Source organism: Cetorhinus maximus, chromosome 2, assembly GCF_964194155.1.
Source record: "Cetorhinus maximus chromosome 2, sCetMax3.hap1.1, whole genome shotgun sequence".
NCBI lineage: Eukaryota > Metazoa > Chordata > Chondrichthyes > Lamniformes > Cetorhinidae > Cetorhinus > Cetorhinus maximus.
The window spans coordinates 53,285,821-53,310,164 of NC_135880.1; positions in this window are offsets into that span (position 1 = coordinate 53,285,821).

Consider the following 24,344-nt stretch of genomic DNA (forward strand, 5'->3'; position numbering starts at 1 on the left):
CCCTTGATCACCGATGCACAGTGGCTGCAGTGTGTATCAGCTGCAAGAGGCACTGCAACAACTCACTAAGGTTCCTTTGACAGAACCTTCTGAATCCATAACCTTTATGATCTAGAAGGACAAGAGCAGCAGATACATGGGAACACCACCATCTGCAAGTTCCCCTCCAAGTCACACTCCATCCTGACTTGGAATTATATGCCATTCCTTCACTGCTGCTGGGTCAAAATCCTGGAGAACCCTTCCTACCCGCACTATGAAAGTACCTAAATCATATTGACTGCAGTGGTTCAAGAAGATAACTCACTACCACCTTCTCAAGGACAATTAGGAATGGGCAATAAATGCTGGGCTTGTCAATGGTGCCCACGCCCCATGAATGAATAAAAGAAATTATATAGCTTCATCTTGATTATTAGAGGTTTCATTTTTCAATTACTTTGAGCTTTTCTAACAGCATTAATGGTATTCTGAGGCTTCCCACTTCCTGTCAATGCATGTTACTAGCCTTTGGTATTGTCAGTTTTTCCCATTTCCTGAAACCCATGGTTGCCCTGACACACAAAAACATTTTTTCAGCTTTTAGGCTTTGCTTGCTTATGCTCTGCTCCATTAATCTAAAACAATAAATGAACAGCAAAAGAAAATAATCCTGCATTTATATAGAACCTTTCATACCCTCAAGATGTCCCAAAGTACTTAACAACCAATGAGTACTTTTGAAGTATCATCACCTGTAATGTTGGACAAAGGGACCACCGATTGCAGACAGTAAGTCCCACAAACAGCAGTATGATACATGATTAGGAAATGTGCTTTTTCTGACTGATGTCAAATGAACAATAAATATGAGGCTTGTCACCAAAAATCAGCTCAATTTTTCTTTAAATAGTGCAATTGGATCTTTCACATCCACTTCAGAGGGCAGATACCTTGTTCAAAAGAATTACGTCTACCATTTAAAAAATCCAGGATGCATAGCAGGATGGCGTGTGCAATATATTCCAGATTGATGATGATGATGACGATGACGGCAGTGTGTTTCTAATATTTAGCAGCACTGGAATGGTAGTTAGCAGTTGGATAATGTTGAGCTTTGTTGGCCGTAGTAGGATATTCTTAATGTTTTGGGTGGGGTTTCTGGAACTGGTAGCACTGGGGTAGGAAGGCTACTGGACTTTGGTAATATGGAGGGGCTCCTGTGGTTTGGCAACACTGGAGGAAATATTTGGTGCTTGGCAGAATTGGAGGGTGGAATGCTTAGTTTGACTCGCCTTTGGATTTCTGTTGTTTGTCAGTTGTGGGGTGGGGGGGAGGATTGCAAGGGATAATTTAAGTGTAAAAGCATTGGTGGGGCAGGTAGTACTGTTTCATTTATTTACACACTTGAATGCTGCTGAAAAGGGAGACATGGTGCCGAAGCTTTTTACCTTGATCTCTGTGGCAACGCCTCAGGCAATCAGAATTGACTTGCCAACCAATCTGCGTCCTTTTCTCCTGTAGTATAAATTGCTGTGATAATTTGAAATTTGGCATTCTTGTATTTGTCCTGATGAGTGCAAGCTGAAAAGCTTAGGCAGCATCTCTCTCTTCAGCAATATCCAAGTTCTGTACTGCTAGGCGACTATTTATATACCTAGTTTACAAACATTGATTTGTGTTTTGTGATTGGGTTCAGTATTGATAGTGTTTCTTCATATAAATTGATGCCATATTAGCATAAATAAATATATAGATTGCAGCTATTGTGTGCTTCCATCATCATCTCTTGAACATTAAATACATGGCTGCTTTACTTCCAAACTACAAAATTCAGACAGCATTTTTTGTATTTCTTGAAAATGGGTGGGAGAGGTGGAGCTTCCAGCCAGCATCCTTAATCAATGGCCAATCTTGCTGTCAGCCAGAAATACTTACAGTAATTATATCAGAAAAATATATTCTTTGGATTAAAAACCTGATTGCAGCAAATACTATGAACTGTTACCAGATTAATATACAAAATAATTACCTCACTCTACTTCCAAGATTTTCTACTTAATAGTAAATAATTAGCATTTCGCTGCACCTGTATGAATAAATCTTTGAACAGTCATTGCTTTTCAAATTGTAACATACTTTTTGAAATAAAAATAAGTTTATTTAAAAATTTAGTTGAAGGACTACTTAGCTTAATCATCCCATTTTAAAAACTATTCAGTACAATGAATGCTGTTATGCAAAACACACAGTTTGTTTTAATAGATTGTTTGGAATTTGAAAATAAATAAAAGCTGCCACAAGTGTGTAATTACCCTGATCTGAGAAGAACTCAATAACCCGTTGCTATTATATCTGCACAAATTCACTGTAATTTAAAATAGCATTTAAACACAACTAACTTCCAAACACTTTTTCAGCCCAAAATCCCAAAATTTGAATATTACATAGTGTAAAGCAGAGAATCTTTTTACTCATCATGAATTGCACCATGGGAGATGTATTAGCTAAATTTTAAAAAATATCTAGCAGTGTTGTTTGTAGTGAGTTCCTTTGTGTCACTGAGAATGACTAACGGTTTCACCAAAGCCAAGGGGGGTAGTGTGTTTATGAAGTGCTTTGATACTGACTTTGGACATTGTAACCAAAGGCAGTCATGATGAATGATCACCTATTTGAGTACTAATCATTGAAAACTCTAAACAATGGGAAAACCTCCCTCGTCGTGCTGCACCAATGTTACCTTCAGCAACTGAGGTGTGAATTATTTTTACCTTCTGTCAATTATGATGGATTGCTTCAATAAATTTGCTGTATTAAACCACTGGATGAGCTGTTGCATTTAGGCTGCAGGGATAATGCACTGGACATTAGAACCGCACTACAGGTTCAGACAATTTTTGAATATTGCCACACAAAATCTATTAATTGACTGGAAGCAATTTACATATGGCCCATGTTATTATAGTATCATAATAGTATGATAAAATTGTGCTATTATTGACAGTGGCAATTTGCAGTTGGAATAGGAAACAAAATGTCACTTTCAAACTGTATTCTCCTTCAGAAGTGGTGAGTGATCATGCTAATCATATGATTTTGTAATGGCAATTTCAGTACATAAGTCATAATGAGGCTCAAGGGATCATAAGATGTATAAGGAGATTCAAAAGACAATAGCTGCCAGTTTATCCAAAATAATTCTGAACATGACAGCATTTGAATAGTGATGGCAATAATGTTGGAGATGGGATTTAAAGGAATCCCATCTACACCTTTTTACACTTGCCCAATTTATTTTCCAATTAATTTAATAGAAGGTAAAATCAGGCGGGGAGTTAAACGGGCAGCAAATCAGGCCCTGCCAGACCCCAACAAACAGGTTAGGTTAAAATTATCCCCAGTATAAAATCTTGCACAGGTTTTATGTAGTTAATAAAAAATGGCAAGCAATAAGATATTTTCAATAAATTGTGTTTGGAAAATTAATGTTTTATAACACGTCTAGTGCTCTTTATTCTCTGTAGCAGTCACTTAAAGTATAGCCAAGCAAAAGTGTAATGAAATGCATAAATCCTTTTCTTCCTCCTATATTTCATTCCTCTGATGACAAAGTTACTGATGGTATGTGACCCCAATCACAGTTCTTCTTCAGTTGACATCTGCTGCTTGTAAGACTTCTTTGCAAAACAAGTGCGGCATCCAACTCTGTTCTTAGTTGGTACAATTTCATAATGCAAAACTGTCCATAACTTGAAATAAATTGGCAATTTAATTCATGCAAGCCGTCGGCAAAATGGAAAACTTTACATTGATACAGTAATGTGGTTGGCGATAAGGGATATTGTTCATGCACTGTAAAGGGAACTTTCATTGCTGGCATTATACTCATGCTATGACTAATTTGGGAGTGCTGTTGGTGACAATGAGTGCAAAAAGTGGAAAATATTGCATTTCTGACATCCCCGCTTTGATACACATAACAATTTCCTAACATATTTTTAAACAAAAGAATGTCCCCTTATGGCATAATGGATAAATGCACCACATGAATTTCTACCATTAGCTTCAGAATTCCCATTTTAGAGAAACAAAAGGAAAATAAAATGACCAGTTTTCACTGCCTTAATGTTAAGGCTGTAAACATGAAAATAAAAAAGATGTTTAAACAATGTGAAATATCCAGGAACCAATTTTAACTCTGTGTAAGTGGATGGGTTTTGAATGAGTTAAAAATCTCTTATTTCAATTTTAAATTAACAATTCCTTTAATAAGAAAAGGGAAAAGTTGTTCCTTTTGTAAAAAATGTTAACACAAGTATAAACTATACCTTTATAAAAATGCTAGTATAAAGAATGTATTTATTTATGTTTACCCTACAAATAAAGAAAAGAAGACATTATCCCCACTATTAAAATATATCTGCTAAGATTTATTGGTGAAAAGATGTTCCTGTAAAACTGGAATACAGCAAAGTTGGGTCTCAGAATAAGGCAGCACTGGTAAATATTTTATAACCCTGCTAAATTAGATTTTTATGTTTAATGCTAATTTGCTTAAATGACCTTTAAATATTGTTTGTTATCCTTCTTTGATTGGCATTGCTTATACTGACACCATGTTTAAATTCAATGCAGAAGTCATGCGTGGGAAGAAAATGCACATTCATTTTCATAGCATCAAAAAAATTCAAAACAGGTTTGAAACAAATGAAGCATAATTTATGTCTTTCACTAGAAAATAGCAATAGAATGGTTTATGTGCAATTTTAAATTCTATTCATAGAAAGTATTACAAAATCTCTATTTTGTCTGTCTGGTGAATGACATGGATAGTGAGGACAGTTGTTCATCACTCTGACAGATGGGTGAATGTGGCCAAGTGGAAGAGGAAGTCCTGTGTCATCACCAGAACACAAGAGACATCCTATTCAGCCTATAACTTTGCAGTATCCAGACTCCTGTGTTGCAGCAAAATCCTATCAAAGGCAGAATATCAGCATTGTGCACAGGGAAAACTATAAACAAATACCATTTTCAGTTGAATAAAATGCAATCTGTGAACAGAATTTTTTTAAAATTCATTGCGTGTGTGTGGGTGTCACTGGTTAGACCAGCATTTATTGCCCATCGCTAATTGCACTTGTGCAGAGGGCATTTAAGAGTAAACCACATCGCTGTGGGTCTGGAGTCACACTTAGGCCAGACCAGGCAAGGATAGCAGATTTCCTTTCCTAAAGGGCATTCGTGAATCAGAGGGGTTTTTATGACAATCAGCAATGGTTTCATGGTCATCATTGGACTAATTCCAGAGCCAGAATTTTTCTCTCATCAGGCAAGCCCGTCCTGAACGAGCGTAAAATGATGCGCGACGATGTCGCACGAGCATTATGACGTCATCATGCACTTGCATGATATTTCAGTCAGCGGGCGCACGCGGGAGTTGGCAGCGCTCCCGCCGACAATTAAGCGGCTTATTAAGGCTCTTAATCAATTAATAGAGCAGAATTTTTTGCTGCCCGTCCAACCGTTCGGTTGGTGGGCGGACGAAAAGGCCAAGCTGCCTTTGTATTTTTGGCAAAGCCTCATCTATGGGCGGGATGAGGCTTCAACCAGTGCTTAAAAAAAACACACTCCTATTTAACATGTCCCTGCTCATGTGACAGAGTTACATGAGGGACATGTTTTCATTACTTTATATATCTTTATTTTTATTGTTAAAAATCTTCAGCTCCCTGAGGCAGCTCTGATAAATATTTTATAACCCTGCTAAATTAGATGTTTATGTTTAATGCTAATTTGCTTAAATGACTTTAAATATTGTTTGTTATCCTTCTTTGATTGGCATTGCTTATACTGCCACTATGTTTAAATTCAATGCAGAAATCATGTGTGGGAGGAAAATGCATATTCATTTTCATAGCATAAAAAAATTTCAAAACAGGTTTGAAACAGCACGAACTTCAGCGCTCGCGTGTTTTATGCTGGCTGGCCGTTAATTTGCCAACCAGCATGAAATCGCGGTTGGGGCCCGATTGCGGGCGGCAGTCGGCTTTGTGACCACTCCTGAGCCCACCTGCTGAGGGCAAAATTCTGCCCCAGGTTTTTTATTGGATCCAAATTTCACTATCTGCCATGGTGGGATTTGAACCCAGAACCCTGGCTGTCAGAATACTAGTCTAGTGACAATATCACTATGCCACTGCCTCCCTCACAAGTTAACATTCTTTGCACTTGTCTGATATAACATGTTGTAGTTAGAAGTTTAGAAAATCTTTATAACGCTGACTTGGTTGCAAGTCTTCAAATTGTGACCATTTACTAAAGGTTCACATCTCTATTGTGAAGATGTACCTTGATTGCCAAGGTGATATCCTGGTGGGAGCAGGGCCAACAGCCTTTTAGATATGAGTAAATGTAACACCAATAACATTTAAAAATCAGTGTGGAATAAATTGGATTGCCCCTGAAAACAGGCACAGGGGTCGTGATGTGCAATTACCTGATAGCTGTTTGATGTAATGCATGCAGCACAGTATCTTTGTGCACTATCGTGATTTCTGAATGCAACCAGAGCCAACTGTGCTATTGATTGTCTATATGTATCAGAAGGGGGCCTAAAATTGTCACTTGCTAGAACTATTTAAAGCCATTCTGTACTGTTTAAATCTAGAATGCACCTCTCAAAGGGGAGGTGTATTGTGTTTGGAGCAATTGTTGGGAGCCTTTTGTGACCTAAATCAGACCTGAGAAAGAGGAAAGAATGGCTGAACATGGGCTGGAGATCTTGATGGAGGAGGTGGAAAGAAGGGGAGATGTCCTGTATCCAGGGGGCCAGGAGCCCTCTAGATACATGCTGAAAAGACAATGGAAGCAGATAGGTGTACAGGTCAATGCCAGGTGTGCAACCAAAGGACCTGTGCAGTGCCCAAGAAGTTTAATGATCTCACGCAAGTGGTTAAGATCAGTGAATATATTTACAAATGCCATAAGCAAACAAATGCATCATTAACCTCAGCCATTGCTCAAATTACCACACTCCGATCTCTCAATCCCTATCAATCTTTGCTCACAGCTAACATTCATATGCTTCACCTCACCTTCGCACACACAGCACTGTTGTAAGCCTCACACCCACATCTCACAGTATGAACATACAGCTATTCAACTATGACAGCCACATCACCCAAGAAGATTGCACAACACTCACTGACACATTGACATCTCTCTTGTAGGAGCAGGTCGTGTACAACCAATGGCAGCAGAATAGGAGAGACGTGTCTGTGTGCTACACCATCTAAGGAGGAGGCAGGGCTGGCCACTATTGGAAGGGTTATTACTGATGCTTTGGTTAGTGGTGGGCTGAATCCACTGAAGAGGATGGTATCCTCACACCAAATCCTTCTTCTTGCTTCCCGATTTCCCCCATCCCAATAGCTCTTCTGAGTAACAAGCTGCAGATGATGTAAGCATGCAATTTCTTTTCCCCTTCTCTCACCATAACCTTAACCATGTGTCTTTTTCCCTTTCAGATACCCAAGAAGTACAACCTAGCCAACAATGGAGGAAGACCAAGAAGAGAGTGATGATGAAGACAGCAGCATCACTTTATCTCATATCGCAGCACTTAGCTGAGGTTCTGACATTGCATGTTGTTTTTTTCTTTCATTCATTCATGAGATATGAGCATGACTAAAGGACAGCATTAATTGTCCATCTCTAATTGCCATTAAGAAAGTAGTGGTGAGCTGCTTTTTTAACCGCTATGTACCCCTGGTATAGGTATACCCACAGTGCTGTTAGGGATCCTGGATTTTGACCCAGAGACAGTGAAGGAATGGCAATATAGTTCCAAGTCAGGTTGGTGTATGAGGGGAAATTGAAAGTGATGGTGTTCCCATGCATCTGCTGCTCTTGCCCTTCTAGGTGGTAGAGGGTTTGGAAGGTGCTGTTGAGGGAGCCTTGGTGAGTAGCTACATTGCATCTTGCAGATGGGGCACACTGTTGTCACTGTGCAATGGTGACTGAGGGAGTGAATATTTAAGTTGGCGAATAGTGTGCCAATCAAGTGGGCTGCTTTGTACTGGATGATATCAAACTTCTTGAGTGTTGTTAGAGCTACACTCATCCAGGCAAGTTGAGAGTATTTCATCACACTCCTGACGTGTACCTTGTGGATGGTGGACAGGACTTGGGGGGCTAGAAGATGAGTTGCTGGTCACAGCATTCCCTGTCTCTAATCTGTCCTTGTAGCTACAGTATTTATATGGCTGGTCCAGTTAGGTTTCTTATCTATTATAACCCCGAGGATGTTGATGGTGGTGGATTCAGCTGTGGTAATGCCTTTGAATGTCAGGGGAAGATGGTTAGATTCTCTCTTGTTGGAGATAGTCATTATCTGGTACTTATGTGGCGCAAATGTTGCTTTGCCACTTAATTTATCAGCCCAAGCCTGAATGTTGTTCATGTCTTGCTGCATATGGACATGGAATGCTTCAGTATCTGAGGAGTTATGAATGTTATTGAACACTATGCAATCATCAGTGGAAATCCCCAATCCAACTTTATATAGGAGGGAAGGTCATTGATGATGCAGCTGAAAATAGCTGGGCACTACCCTGAGGAACTCCTGCAGCAATGTCATGACAGCCTGATGAGCACTGCCATCTCACCAGGACCTGGCCTCTATCCCTAAGCACTTGTTAATATACCCTTTTTCTCTCAGGTTAGTAGCTTACTGAGTGTCAATCATCTCTTCAAACCCTTCTGACCAATGGATAAAGGAGTACCCAAAATATCAGGCTGGTTACCTCTTCCCCTGTTCATCACCCTGCTTGAGGTCAGCATTTTAGTTTACATCATGCTGAGTCATTTCCTAGCCCTTTCCAAACACTTGCATAGAAAAGGGAACTCAAAGACACCATCCTACCAACTTAGGAACATGGCAGCCTGAAGTAAATGACCTTGATGTTTCCAGGGACTGTTTAGACATTGGAGTGTTTAGAAATTGCCTTTCCAGAGAGAGAATCAGTGCTGTTTAGCTAATCTCATAAAAGTTCTATACTATGCAGAAATTACCAGATTATTAAAAATCCCAATTTCTTACAGTTTCCACTTTTGAGAAGGAAATATCCTTATTGATTTCTCCCAACTAATTTTTAGCTAACATAGTTATTCCTAAAATACAAGCTTTTTCCCTAAGTTCTTGATTACATATCATAGTTAGCATACTAAAACTACTAGAATTATCTGTTTACTTGTTTTGGCATTCCCACATGTAGATCTTATAGTTCCCCCCTATGAGAGGGAAATATCCTTATTCTTTTTCAGGAGTGCTGTTAATTTCTAGGCTCTTAGCAAAGAATCACATATAACTCAAGCAATAAATTATGTATGGACTTAAAAGATTTTCCAGCTCTTCCTTCCCTTGAATCCACCTTCTGGATAATTCTTGTTAAGTATTATTTCTCCCTAGTTTTCAATTGTCCCAATCCAAAATCCCTTTTACTTTTACTTTAATTTTATATCCTGACCATGACCATCTTAATTGTCTTAAAGTCAGTTTCTTTATGGAGCATGAGTCAGTGCCTTGATCATTTAAAAATGTTTTCTTACTCTTCAGACCATATTAACCATTTCATGTCACATTGTTTGTCAGGTAGCTGAGCAGTCTGGGGCTGGTTTTTCAGTGCAGCTTCATCATGTACTCTCGCATGTCAGTTACTTCACAAATTACAAATCACTTCTGCACACTCACACTGGTGTCCCAATCCCTTTCTTAATCCTCTGTTGGAATTTCGCAGTCATAAGTCATGTTCACACATTTCCCTATCTGTTGGATGTGGTCAGATTATCAAATTAAGTTCTCTTAAAAAGTTCATAGGCAAAGACACAAATATCTCCACAAGAAAGCTGTCATCTTACTCATCTCATCTACACCTTCATTTCACTAGAATGTACATCAATACTAAATTTATATCTTCCATTGAACTACACACAAGGTGAGTTATTACAATTCCCATTTGGTGTTGTGTGCTTTTTCCCTAACTCTATCTCCTACCTTCAATCATTTCCTCATACTGTTTTACACATGCAATAGTTATCATCTTATCACGTTCATGAGCCCTGGAGAAACTTTACAGTCCAACAACATGTTTTTGTAATATATTTAAAACAGAAATTAAACATTCCCACTTGATTCCAGGCATTAATTTTTAAATTTTGCTTGTTTGTCCTTTCCCTTAAATGACATCTTATTTTCTCAAAAGGAACCCATTAGATTGTGCCTGACTTTTCCATTTTAAAATTATCCCAAATTCAAATAATGGTGGTATTGGGCTGACAGCCTTTGTTAGCGTGCAATTTATTTCTTCCAAAAACACTTTATTTTATTTTTTTGATACTGACAAACACCTAGACTGTTTTTCCAATAGCCTTTTTTGGAAAATTAGAATTTGTTTATCTCCTTAAATGTCAGGTAAATTTCCCTTTGAATGCTTGAAATAGCAACTGATGTCAAGTTATTTCATCAATCCCAATTTCAGAAACAATTATGCACAGGTTTAATGGTTTTAAATGGTGCACCAGAGACAAAAGTGATTGCAATCAGTTCAGAGGTGATTTCCATATCTCCCATGCTCAAACACTTTGTTGCGAAAGATAACAAATGGTAAGGCCAAATCTCTGAAAGAAAAAGCCTTTATGCTGTGCTTTAATTCTCAAAACTCCTGGGTTTACTCAGAACTCGAACCATCATCGCCCGTTTAAAAAAAACACAAAGGCCAGGATTTTTCATTGGTCGGGCGGGCTCGCAGTTGTCTCCGCACCACGATTTCACGGGGGTGGACCAATTAAGGCCCACCAGCGTGGAACGCGAGCGGTAGTGCTCGCTACCTGTGCTGGTGGAGGGAGGAGGGAGAGTCGGGTCCAGTGAAAGAGCGCTTCAATCTCCCCAAGGCTCAGAGCTGCCTCAGGGAGATTGAAGTGATTGTTAAAAAAATAAATAAATACAGTAAAAATTTAATGAAACATGTCCTATCTCATGTAGCTGTGTCACATGAGATGGGATGTGTTTTCATTTTTCAAAGAAAGTCTCTATTCAAGTTGTAATAGCTTTAGGAAACCTCATCACGCTCGTGGATGAGGCTTCCTAAAAAACGTAAAAGCCACTTGGCCTTTTTGCCTGCCCGCCAACTGTTACACAATGTAAATTTGAAATTAATTAGTTCGTTAATGGCCCTAATAGGCCTTTCAATTATCGGCGGGTGCACAGCCGACTCCAGCATGTGCCCGCTGAACGAAATATCGCGCGTCATTTTACGTTCCGGCGTGTCGGGCCCGCCCCCACATGCCGAATGTAAAATTCTGCCCAACAATCCATTTTGGCTCTGGCCAAAAGCCAATGGGTCAACATATCCAACCTTATCTGTAAATTTAAAATCTAATAATGCCCAATACACATTTCGTAATCTGAATGTCATGTGATAAATTTTTTAAAAGAAGCAACTGTCAGCAGAAAGAGTTAACTCCGATGCTTGTTTGGGGGTGGCGGGGAGGTGGGGAGGTGGTAGAGAAAACTTGGCACGCCACTGCGTCACTTTACAGAATCACAGAATCTTTACATTGCAGAAAGAGGCCATTTGGCCCATCGGTTCTGCACTGGCTCTCTGAAAGAGCATTCAAAAAGGTCTCACTCCCCTGTCTTATCCCCATAACCTTGCAAATTCTTTCCTGTCAGATAGCAATCCAATTCCCTTTGGAATACCTCGATCGAACCTGCCCCCAACACCCACTCAGGAAGTTCGTTCCATACACCGACCAACCTCTGGGTGAAAAAATTTTTCCTCACATCATTTTTACTCCTTTTGCCAATTATTTTGTATTTATGCCCCCTAGTTCTTGATGCACCTCTGAGTGGGAACAATTTCTCACTATTTACCCTGTCCATACCCCTCAGGATCTTGAATATCTCTATCAAGTCTCCTCTCAGCCTTCTTTTCTCCAATCCATCCTCATAGCTACAGTTCTTCATTCCTGAAATCATTCTTGTGAATCTCCTCAGTACTCTCTCCAATGCCTTCACACCCTTCCTCAAGTACAGCGCCCAGAACTGGATGCAGTACTCCACATAAGGCCTAACTAGTGCCTTATAGAAGTTCAACATGACCTCCTTACTCTTGTAGTCAATGCCCCTATTAATAAGGTTTAAGATACTATATGCTTTATTAACTGGCCTCTCAACAAGCCCTTCCACTTCAATGACTTATGTACATGTACACTAAGGTCCCTCTATTCCTGCACCTCCTTTAGAGTTTCGCCCTTCATTTTGTATTGTCTCTCCATATTCTTTCTTCCAAAATGAATCACTTACCACTTCTCTACATTAAACTTCATTTGCCATTTGTCTGCCCAATCCACCAACATGTCTATTTCCTTTTGAACTTCAAGGCTATCCTCATCACATTGACAATTTTTCCAAACTTCATATCATCTGCAAATTTTGAAATCATGCCCTGGTCATTAATGTATATCAGGAAGAGCAAGGGCACCATCACTGACCCCAGGGGAACTCCATTACAAACCTTCCTTCAATCTGAAAAACATCCATTTACTATTACTCTTCGTTTCCTGTCACTCAGCCAATTTCCTATCCAAGCGCCTACTCTCCCTTTTATTCCATGAGTTACAATTTTGCTCACAAGTCTGTTGTGTGGCACTGTACCAAATGCCTTTTGAAAATCCATATACACCACATCAACAATGTTGCCTTTATCAACCTTCTCTATTACCTTCTCAAAAAACTCCAGCAAGTTAGTTAAACATGATTTTCTTTTAATGAATCCATGCCGGCTTTCCTCGATTATCCTGAACTTGTCTAAGTAATTATTGATTTTGTCCTGAGCTATAGGGGACAATTTTCCCTCCGTTGAGGGGGGGGTTGTGCAGGGGCGGACGGGGACCCAATTGGCACCCCCGATCAGGTCCACGCTGCCATTTTACGTGGGTGGGCCAATTAAGGCCCGTCCAGCGTGATGTGCGCCCGGCAACACTGAGTGCTTCCTGTGTGGCGGGGGTGGGGGGTGGGGGGGGTGGTGGGGGGTGTTCCCTCAGTCAGGGCCTGCACTCTTTTGTTTAGTTTTAGACTTTAGTTTAAGTTTTAAAAATTTAAATAAAGAAAATAAAAAATTTTAAGGCATGTCCCCTCTTGTGACAGTATCACATGAATTGGGACATGTCAATGAATTTTTACAAAAAATTTTATTCAATTTATAAACACTTCATGAAACCTCATCCCGCCCGTGGATGAGGTTCCATGAAAAATGCGAAGGCCGCTTGGGCTCTTCGCCTGCCCGCTAACCTTAAGGTTGGATGGGCAGCTCAGTTTATTAGTTTAATTAGTTTTTAAATGGCCTTAATAGGCCTTTGACAGTTCGACAGGCATGCAGCTGATTTGGCTGCACGCCCGCCAAACTGAAAATCTGAATGACGCGCGGTGATGTCGGGACGCATGCCCAACGTTACCCCATGTTATTTTACGCCTCGGCGAGCGGGCCCCGCCCCTGCTCGCTGAGCCGAAAATTCTGGCCATGGTTTCCAGAAGTTTCTCTACCACTGGTCTGTAGTTGCTAAGTTGCTAGCTTTACCTTTGCTCCTCTTTTGAACAAGGGTGTAACATTCACAATTCTCCAGCCCTCTGTGTCTAAGAAAGACTGGAAGATTATCACTAGTGCCTTTGCGATTTCCACTCTCACTTCCTTTGGTACCCTTGGATGCATCTCATCCAGTCCTGGTACGTTATAAATTTTAAGTAAAGATATCCTTTCTAAAGCATCCTTCTTCTCAAGTATAAATTCTTTTAGTGTACCAGTTAACTCCTCTCACCTCAGCCTGGGCAGCATCCTTTTCCTTTGTAAAGACAGATGCAAAGTACTCATTTAATACCTCCATTATTTCTCCTGCCTCCATGTACAAGTTCCCTTTTTTATCCTTAATCGCTTGTCCACTTTCTTTTGCCACTCTTTTATTATTTATATGCTTATAGAAGCATATTGGGACTCCCTTTTATATCAGCTGCCAATCTATTTTCTCTCTCCTTGGTTTTCTTATTAGTTTTTTCACTTCCCCTCTGGTCCTTATATATTCAGCCTGATTCTGCATTGTATTTTCTATCTGACAGCTGTTGTACATGCACTTCTTCCTGTTTATCTTCACCTCTATCTCTCTTGTCATCCAGGGCATCCTGGATTTATTTGTCCTGCCTTTCCCCTTCAAGGGAATATACCTTTACATTGCCTGCAATACTTTTTCTTTGAAGATAGCCTGTTTTCAGCCATTGTCTTTTCTGCCATATGTGATTCCAACTCAGATGACTCAGATGCATTTTTATTCCATCGAAGTTGGCTTTCCCCCAGTTAATTATCCCTGCTCTGGGTAGTTCCTCGTCCTTTTCCATGGCCAACCTAAACCTTATGGTACAATGGTCACTGTCCCCTTAAAGCTCCTCCACTGATATTTGATCCACTTGGACCAACTCATTCCACCGGAACAGGTCCAACAGTGCATTCCTTCTCATTAGACCGGAAACATACTTCTGCAGAAAATTACCTTGAACATATTCCAGGAACTCTTGCCCCTCTTGTCTCTTTGCACTATTCCTATCCTAGTCTATATTTGGATTATTGAAGTCCCCCATTATAATTACACTATAATTCTTGCATCTCTCTGTAATTTATTTACAGATTTGTTTCTCTAGTCGGTGGTCTATATACTACACCGATCAACATTATTGCACATTTTTCATTCCTTACATCTAGACAGAGAGATACTGTTCTTGACCCCTCTGGAATATCCTCTCTCTCCAGTACAGAAACGCCAACTTTAAACAATATTGCCACTCCCCCCCACCCCTCTTTTCTTCATTTCCTGTCTCTCCTAAACATCTTATACCCAGGAATATTTAACAACCACTCCTGCCCTTATTTGAACCAGGTTTCTGTTATAGCAATAATATCATAATTCCATTTGTTAACCTGTGCTTGTTATTAACCATACTCCGTGCATTCATATACATTAGCCCTGATTTAGGATATTTGACTTTCCTCCTCACTCTGACCCCCATCTAATGACTCACTATTGTCTACTCTAATTCTATCAAACTTAATTTTTCACGTTTTTTCTTAAATCCTCCCCAATCGGAAAAAAACCAAGCTCCATTTTAAACTTGCTTTATTAAATTATTATGTAAGGTTTTCTTCAACTTACCCCAAATTTTAGATTAAATTCCAATTTTTGTGAAACCTTTCAGCGTTTTGTAAGACTTTCCTCACCCAAAATCTCTTGCGTTTATCTTTTTTCTCCTTTAAAAAAATGTTTAAGTTCTGATATTTACTACCTAAACAAATTTAAAAGAAGTAGTTAGTAAAGGGCATCATTAATTTGCATTTTAGCCATTCTTCTTTAGCTTGTTCTGATACAAATGTTTTGAGAATTTCAAATTGGATTTCTGGCAAACCTCTTCAAAACTTCAGGCTTATCTTTATATCATATCTTCATATTTTGCGATCAATCTGTACTGCTTTATTAAATTCATTCTTAACACAGAAACTCACAGCATTTCAAATTAATGCCAGTTGTTTTTAAACTTTTCAGCTTCCCCTTCAAATTGAATTTTTTGAATCTTTGATGTTTGCGAAAAACACCCTGCTTTAGCAATGACTTGATCTGAATGTAAGGTATACTCTCAGTTGGGTAAAGGAACTTCTTCATAGGGTCGAGGTATGCATCTTGGATGATGACGGTGGAGAAGTCAGAGTCGACTGATATTAATACACTCAGGCTTTCAGTGGGCATGTGTTTGATGCTAACTAGGACCTCATTGGTGTCCCATCCATCTCTTGCTTTAATTCCAGGGAGTCTGCAGCTATGAGGATCTGTTTAAAACCATTGCTTTCTAACTTCTCTTTGGAACTTTCCTGCTCCCTGTTTAACTCTGAAAAGAAAAAAAATAACATGGCTTCTCTGGAGACTCTTCAACCCTCATGGGTTCCAGTGTTTGGTCTAATTTGTTTACCTTATATAATGCACCCTATCATGTGCTTCCTGTTCACAGCATAACTGATTGAATGGGTCAACCCATTTTGTAACTTATTAACCTGTTCCCTTAACGTCTTGTACATTTTATTCAGCTGTAAGGCAAACATATGTGCACTGTAGAACAACATAAGTTGACTTTTGTCAACTTAATCTTTCTTTTCTGAACCTTTTTAGAAAGCCTATCAAATCCCAGTACCTCCCTCACTCCGGGCTTGCTTGTTTCCTTAGTCAAACTCTCTATTAATCATTCCATAGCATATGCTATTGTGACTCCTGGTTTCACTTAACACTACTCCATGCATTTAACTGCAATCTAAGACTTTTGCTTCTCAAATTCCAAGCCAATGATACCTCGACTGCTGTGGATCCCACTTCTGACACCATTATGTAAGCTTTTTGGATTTGGGGCCACAGATACCTAAAATAGGCAGTCGACTATTTGTAAGTAAATTTAAGATACCTTATTAGTGGGCAGGCAGTGGCATAGTAACCCAGTGGCTCAGGGTAATGTTCTGGGGAACTGGGTTTGAATCCCAGTATGGCAGATGGTGGAATTTGAGTTCAATAAAAAATCTGGAATTAAAAGTCTAATTATTATGGCCATTAAACAATTGTCATAAAGACTCACCTGGTTCACTAATGCCCTTTAGGGAAGTAAGTCTGCCATTCCGTACTTGGTCTGGCCTATATGTGACTCCAGACCCACAGTGATGTGGTTGACTCTTAAATGCCCTCTGAAATGGCTTAGACAGCCACTCAGTTGTATCAAACCATTAAAAAATCTAAAATGAATGAAACAGGATGGACCATCTGGCATCGACCTAGGCACCAGACAGCACTGTGGATGTACCTACACCAGATGGACTGCAGCAGTTCAAGAAGGCAGTTCACCGTCACCTTCTCAAGGGCAATTAGGGATGGGCAATAAATGCTGGCCTAGCCAGAGACACCACATACCATGAATGAATAAAAAAAAGTTAAGTTTATTAAGAAGCAACAGTTTAGATATGATGCGTTAACTAATTAGACAGAAAAAGAATATGACCCGTGACAGTTGAGAGTGGTTTACCAATCCCAGAGCACGGTTAGCACTGTGTGTGTTGATCTCAGTAGCTTGTGATAGCAGCATTCTGCTACCTAGTCGAAGTGTTGGGAAACTCTTCCCTTAGTCTTCCTTTTCTTCGTTTTCCATCTGAAGAAGGTGGCTGCCTGATGACCACTGCCACCTTACCAGGACCTGGCCCTGTTCCTGAGTACTTGTTAATATACCCTTTTTCTGGGTGCTGGTAGCTTACTGAGTGCAATCATCTATTCAAACCTTCTGACCAATGGATACAGGAGTACCCAAAATATCAGGCTGGCTACCTCTTCCCTGTTCATACCCTGCTCGAGGTCAGCCTTTTAGTTTACATCATGCTGAGAGTAATTTCCAGGCCCTTTAAAAACATGTGCATAGATAAAGGGGTACACAAGATGCCATCCTACCAATGTAGGAATGTCAACATGGCACCCTGAACCAAGTGACCCTGATGTTTCCAGGGACTGTTTAGACGTTGGAGTGTTTTGAAATTGCTTTTCCAGAGAAAGGATCAATGCTGTTTAGCTAATTTCATAAAAGTTCTATCCTATACAGAAAATACCTGTTTATTAAAGACCTCAATTTGTTACATTTGTGAGCCATCCCACTTTGTGCTTGTTTATGAGAGAGAGTTTCTGTGATAGCCTTATTTCCTGCAGTAGTTTGTCAGGATGCTTTCATTTCTCATAATGTTGTGGATTAAATTCTCTCTCCTTTCCACATCTCATCTCCACCAGGAACATTTGGTGGTATTCTTATTTTTCAAAGAAATTTGCTGTAATGTTTTTATTTCATGCATCATGGTGGTCTATTTTCTAAAACTGATTTGCCACTACTTTCTCATTTCTCTCAGGATGTTACTGGGTCACTCTCTTCCCACAGTAAATTGCTATGAGTCTTTCCATTCTCTCAATAACTTGTTCACTCAAGTTTCTAACAAGAATGCACAATGACTCTCCCAATTGGTCAGTGGCACACCATATTCCTGTACCATACAAAATAGGAACAAATTAGCTTATTTAGAAAGAAGTACCTTTTCACTTCCTCACAATATCTCAAAGTACTTTACAATCAATCAATTATTTTTGAAATGCAGTCTCTGCTGTTCTGCAAGCAAACACAACAAGCAATTGGACAAAACAAGCTTACATTGATTGAAAAGAATGTCACATATTCTAAATTCTGATCATATTGATTGAGAAAGGAATATTAGCCTGGAAAAATGGGAGAACTGATATTTTTTCTTTGAATAGTGTGACAGGACCTTTCTGTCTACCTGAATTGGTGGATGGGGCTTCATCTCATCGACTACACATCACCTCCATGAGGCAGCACTCTCTCGGTATTATACTGAGGGTTCAACAACAACAGCAGTGCCTTGCCTTTTCTATAGCACTTTTAACAGAGTAAATCTCATAAGTTGCTTCACAGAGGGAGGAGAAAAATAAGAGTAAAGGAGGAACTGACACTGAGCCATGGTGGAAGAGGATGGGGCAGCAAAAAGGTGGGTCTTGAGATTTTTAAGGGAAAAAAAGAAGTGGCAAAGCAAAGAGGGGTTTAGGAAGGGTCTCCAGACCAGGCCAATGCTTTGCTACCAATGGAGTGGTGAGGAGAGTGTTGATGCATAGTGTTACAATCCCCATACAGATGATAAATTTTGAGAAAAGTGATATGAATTTCCCAGTGACCAGTATAAAGGATCACATAACAAGATTTAATCTTTTAAGATCTTTACTGTAACAAACAAACTAAAATCAGCATTGAGTAAACATTAGTTAGTAGGCAACAAGTACAATAAACTACAGAACTTTTTAACACAACAGAAAACCCCATGCCGCGTTTATATATTGTACTACACTCTCGGTAGACATACAGGGTGGAGTGATTCCAGATTTGCACTAAATGCGGTAACAGACTGGTAAAACATCATTTTACCGCAATGATGTCTTTTCATGCTGTATCATCCCAAACCCAATCGCATGTTGGTATTGTCGCTGGACCAGTAATCCAGAGACTCAGGGTAATGTTCTGGGGAGCTGGGTTCAAATCCCACAGTGGTAGATGGTGGAATTTGAATTCAATAAAAATCTGGAATTAAAAGTCTAACGGTGACCATTGTCATTAAAAAAAAACTCATCTGGTCCATGAATGCCCCTTTGGGGAATGAAATCTGCCATCCTTACCTGGCCTATGTATGACTCCAGACCCAAGCAATGTGGATGACCCTTACATGCCCTATAAAATGGCCAAGCAAACCATTCAGTTGTATCAAACTGTTACAAAATCATAAAAAAAGAATAAAATAAGATGGACTGCCTGGCATCGACCCAGGCACTGGAAATGACAATGACAAACTCAACCCTCATTACTAACATCTGGGGACTAGTGCCAAAATTAAGAGAGCTGTCTCACAAATTAATCAAGCAACAGCCTGACATAGTCATCCTCACGGAATCATACCTTACAGATCATGTCCCAGACCATCCCTGGGTATGTCCTGTCCCACCGGCAGCACAGACCCAGCAGAGGTGGCGGCACAGTGGTATACAGTCGGGAAGGAGTTGCCCTGGGATTCCTCAGCATCAACTCCGGACCCCATGAAGTCTCATGGCATCAGGTCAAACAAGGGCAAGGAACCTCCTGCTGATTACCACATACCGCCCTCCCACAGCTGATGAATCAGTGCTCTTCCATGTTGAACATCACTTAGAGAAATCACTGAGGGTGGCAAGGGTGCAGAATGTACTCTGGGTGGGAGACTTCAATGTCCATCACTGAGAGTGGCTCAATAGAACCACTACTGACCAAGCTGGCTGGGCCCTAAAGGACATAGCTGCTAGACTGGGTCTGCAGCAGGTGGTGGTGTTGAGTATATATACAGTACATATTTCACCACATTTTTACTTCTCTTTAGTCCTGAAGAAGAGTCATACGGACTCGAAATGTTAACTCTGTCTTTTTCTCCCCAGATGCTGTCAGACTTGCTGAGTTTATCCAGCAATTTTTGTTTTTGTTTCAGATTTCTAGCATCTGCAGTATTTTGCTTTTATGTTAAGATGTTTGTAATTGTTGGAGGTCAGTTAACTCAGTTCCAGGACATCATTGCAGGATCTCCTCAGTGTAGTGTCCTCGGCCCAACCATCTTCAGCTGCTTCATCAATGACCTTCCTTCCATAAAGTCAGAAGTGAGATGTTCGCTGATGATTGCACAATGTTCAGCACCATTCACGACTCCTCAGATACTGAAGAAGTCCATGTCCAAATGCAGCAAGTCCTGAACAATATCCAGGCTTGAGCTGACAAGTGGCAAGTAACATTCACACCACACAAGTGCCAGGCAATGACCACCTTCAACAAGAGAGAATCTAAACATAGTCCCTTGATGGTCAATGGTATTACCATAACTGAATCCCCCACTATCAACATCCTATGGGTTATCATTGACCAGAAACTGAACTAGACTAGCCATATAAATACTGTAACTATAAGAGCAGGTCAGAGGCTAGGACTCACCCCCTGACTCCCCAAAGCCTGCCTACAATTTAAAAGGCACAAGTCAGGAATGTGATGATGCCTGGATAAGTGCAGCTCCCACAACACTCAAGAAGCTTGACACCGCCTAAGACAAAGCAGTCTGCTTGATTGGCACCACATCCACAAACATTCACTCCCTCCACCACCGACGCACAGTAGCAGCAGTGTGTACCATCTACAAGCTGCACTGCAGGAATTCACCAAGGCTCCTTCCACAGCACTTTCCAAACCCACGACCACGACCATCTAGAAGGACAAGGGTAGCAGATACATGGGAACACCACCACCTGAATTTTCCCTTCCAAGTCATTGATCATTCTGACTTGCAAATATATCGCTGTTCCTTCACTGAGCTAGGTCAAAATCCTGGAACTCCCTACCTATCAGCACTGTGTGTGTACCTACATCACATGGACTGCAGCGGTTTAAGGTAGCAGCTCAACACCACCTTCTCAAGGGCAATTAGGGATAGGCAATAAATGCTGGCCCAGCCAGTGAAGCCCACAAACCCATGAATGAATTTAAAAAAAATTAGGCATTCCTGGGAAACACACTGTTTCTATGGAGGACGGGCTCTTATTCGCCCACCACGCCATCACCTCAACGCTTCATCACGCCGGGCGCCATATTTAAAGTGCAGCTGCACACACCTCTCAGTGCTTCCAGCCCTCGACTGCTTCAAAGAAGACATGGCTCTGAAGGGCAAAAAGACTGCAGCCCTCAGGTTCAATGACGCATCCCTCGAGCTTCTTTTGGACACAATGGAGGTTTGCCGTGATTTCCTCTACCCCCCTTCTGGCTGCAGGATAGGCAGCAACATCACCAATCTGGCTTGGGCAGCAGTGGTCAGCAACTATGCCCTGCAAAAGAAGACAGCCAGCCAGTGCCACGAGAGGATGAATTATCTCTTCCGTTCCACCAGGGTAAGTCACTCTTCTCATCACTCTCAACTAACACACTCACAAAACCATCAACACATCCACAAGGATCTCACTCACTGCTAGTTCAAGGAGCATCACCATTCACTCTCACACGTACCTTCATTGTCCTCATCCCATCCATGGGACCACTCACCACCCACACATGCCAGGCATACTTATCACCTGGCCTGGCAGGCATCCTGCTTACAATCTCTCCATCTCTATTCAGGACAAGCTGGCACACAACAAGAGGGAGAGGTTGCAAACGGATGGAGGAATGCCTGAAATCAAGATCCTCGCAGACTTTGAAAACAGCCATTCAGCTGGCTAGCGAGGATCTAGATCAATCCTGTGCTGACATGAGGTCGACAGTGCTCTACCAAGTGAGGATCCAGCAGTGCAACATCCACCAGGCAACCATGCTGTGAGTGATGTGTCCTGTTTCACAGGCCACAGCCATGCCCTAATTATCTCCTCTTGCTTTCACAGGCACATCTGCCAAACAGCTGACAGAGTCCATGACCCAGGGCCTCCAATCAAGCCCCAAAGGAACCTCTGAAGAGGAATCTGAAGTCACTCTCCTTGAAGTCCCGTCACAGCGCTCACCCATGCCCTCCACCAGTGCAGAGACACACACCTTGGTGGGACCTAGCTTTAGAGTAGCCCCGGGATCACAATCTGGCAAGCACATCGCACTGTCTGATCCACGGTAGATGGTGGCAGCGACTTCCCAGGTGTCTGACACTCAGGACTCACGGAGGCCAGAAATTTGCTGAGTTCGAGTCAGATGACGAGTCTCTGGACTCGGTCATCTCTCAGTTGCTGGAGCTGCAAAGGCAAGCTCGGGAACATCAAGAAGTCCACTGGACTCCTCACATTGCAAGGCACGATGGAGCAGTCCGTCCACCTTCAGGCTGAGGTGATAGTGCCAGCATGCCAATGCATCAACGTCAACACTGGTAAGATGGCGGCCGCCTTGGAGAACTTGTCCAGGATGTCATTCCTACACTGCTGTGTGGGCTGAACACCATCGCTAACATCATAGTTGGCCTTCAACAGTGTGCACATGAGAAGTGTGTGGGGCAGCTCGCTCTCACTTCAGCTACCCTTCCTCCTCAAGAAGTCAGTCAGGGGCCCTTGGGCACCCAAAGGGAGGAGGATCAGCTGGTGCATATCCACCCAGGTAACTCTGGGAGTGTCCAGCCGAACCTAATTCCCCCTTCCTGTGACCCCAGCAGCTCCAGATCCACAGCTCGAGGAAGGTGCCACTGCCACACAGCAGGTCCCTGAAAGCAGGCCAGGGCCCTCCAGGTATCAGACCTCCAGAGGACGCCTGTCAAGGTCATCACAGTCAGGCTGTAACAGTCAGCAGGCTGCCTCCACCTCCGCTGTGGATGTCCTGGGAGCACCAAGATGTAGCGGCAGGGTTAGGAAGGTTGAGAAGATGTGGCTTCACAGCCTGGGCATGGGTGTTAATCACTTGTACATAATGTTCACTATTGTCAACAAACTCCCAAGAATGTCTAAAACAAAAACAGAATTACCTGGAAAAACTCAGCAGGTCTTTTTATCCCAAGAATGTCTCCCTGCTTTTGGCTCCTTGTTCTCATGAGCAGTGGTCGTATCACTCAGATGTGAAACCTTTCTGCACAAGATAAAGGCAGGTGTCTCAGTCCAGGGCCTCTTCCCTGTGCTCTGTGCAGCCTTCAGACCAAAGTGATAGTTGGGCTCACACTCCCTGGACACATTACTGATGCCTGCACCTCGACAGTGCTTGTCATTGCTGCCAGAATGTCATGGGCAGGCGTCACAGAGTTCCGTCATTCTCTCTGTGTGCTTTCAGCACCTTTAAAGTGGGGCTGGCCCTTCAGGATATGTGACCAGTGATGCTGTGTTCCTGAAGGGGTCAAGTTCTGAAGGCAGGCAAAGGATCAGATTCTTTTAAAGTTTCATGGCTGCATCTCCATGATATGACCCTGATCACAGAATGCAAGCGAGCTGCCCACGGCCAAACAGGAGTCAGGCATTCTCAGAGGCTATGTGAAGATCTATGGAGTGTCCTCACTGCATGTTGTCATCATCCTCCTGCAATTGAGCGACTACTGGGGCCTCCACTCTGTCTCCATGACAGGAGCATTATCACAGAGGGTATGTATGGTGCCATAAACCAGACTAGAGTCAAACGTTCATAGATGCAAGGTGAGGGTCCTTGGTGTTTCCTCACTGCATTCCGTCATCTTCCTCCACAAATCTAGCAGCTATGAGGGCTTCCTGAGCACCCCTGTCTCTTCTGGCCAGTGTGAGGGCCTCATCCCCTTCACTGTCGCTTTTGAGGACCTCCTCACCCTCATCACCATCGACGTCCTCCTCATCGGAGGAGACCTCCAGCTCCTGCATCTCCTCCTCAGCCAGCGTCTCTTCCCATTGCAGCGCTAGGTTGTAAAGGGCGCAGTAGGTGACGATGATGCGTGGCACCCTCTGTGGACTATTTTTCAGGGCTTCACCAGACCAGTCCAGGCACTGGAACCTCATTTTCAGCATTCCAATAGTCTGCTCCACCAAGTTGCGAGTTGCAGCATGAGCCTCGTTATATCTTCGCGCTGCTGCAGTCTGAGGCTGCCACACATGTGTCATCAGCCACGTCCTCTGCGGGTAGCCCTTGTCTCCAAGGAACCATCCCTACAGCCTCTGTGGACCCTGGAAGACGTCAGGGATCTGTGATGACTGAAATGTAGGAGTCG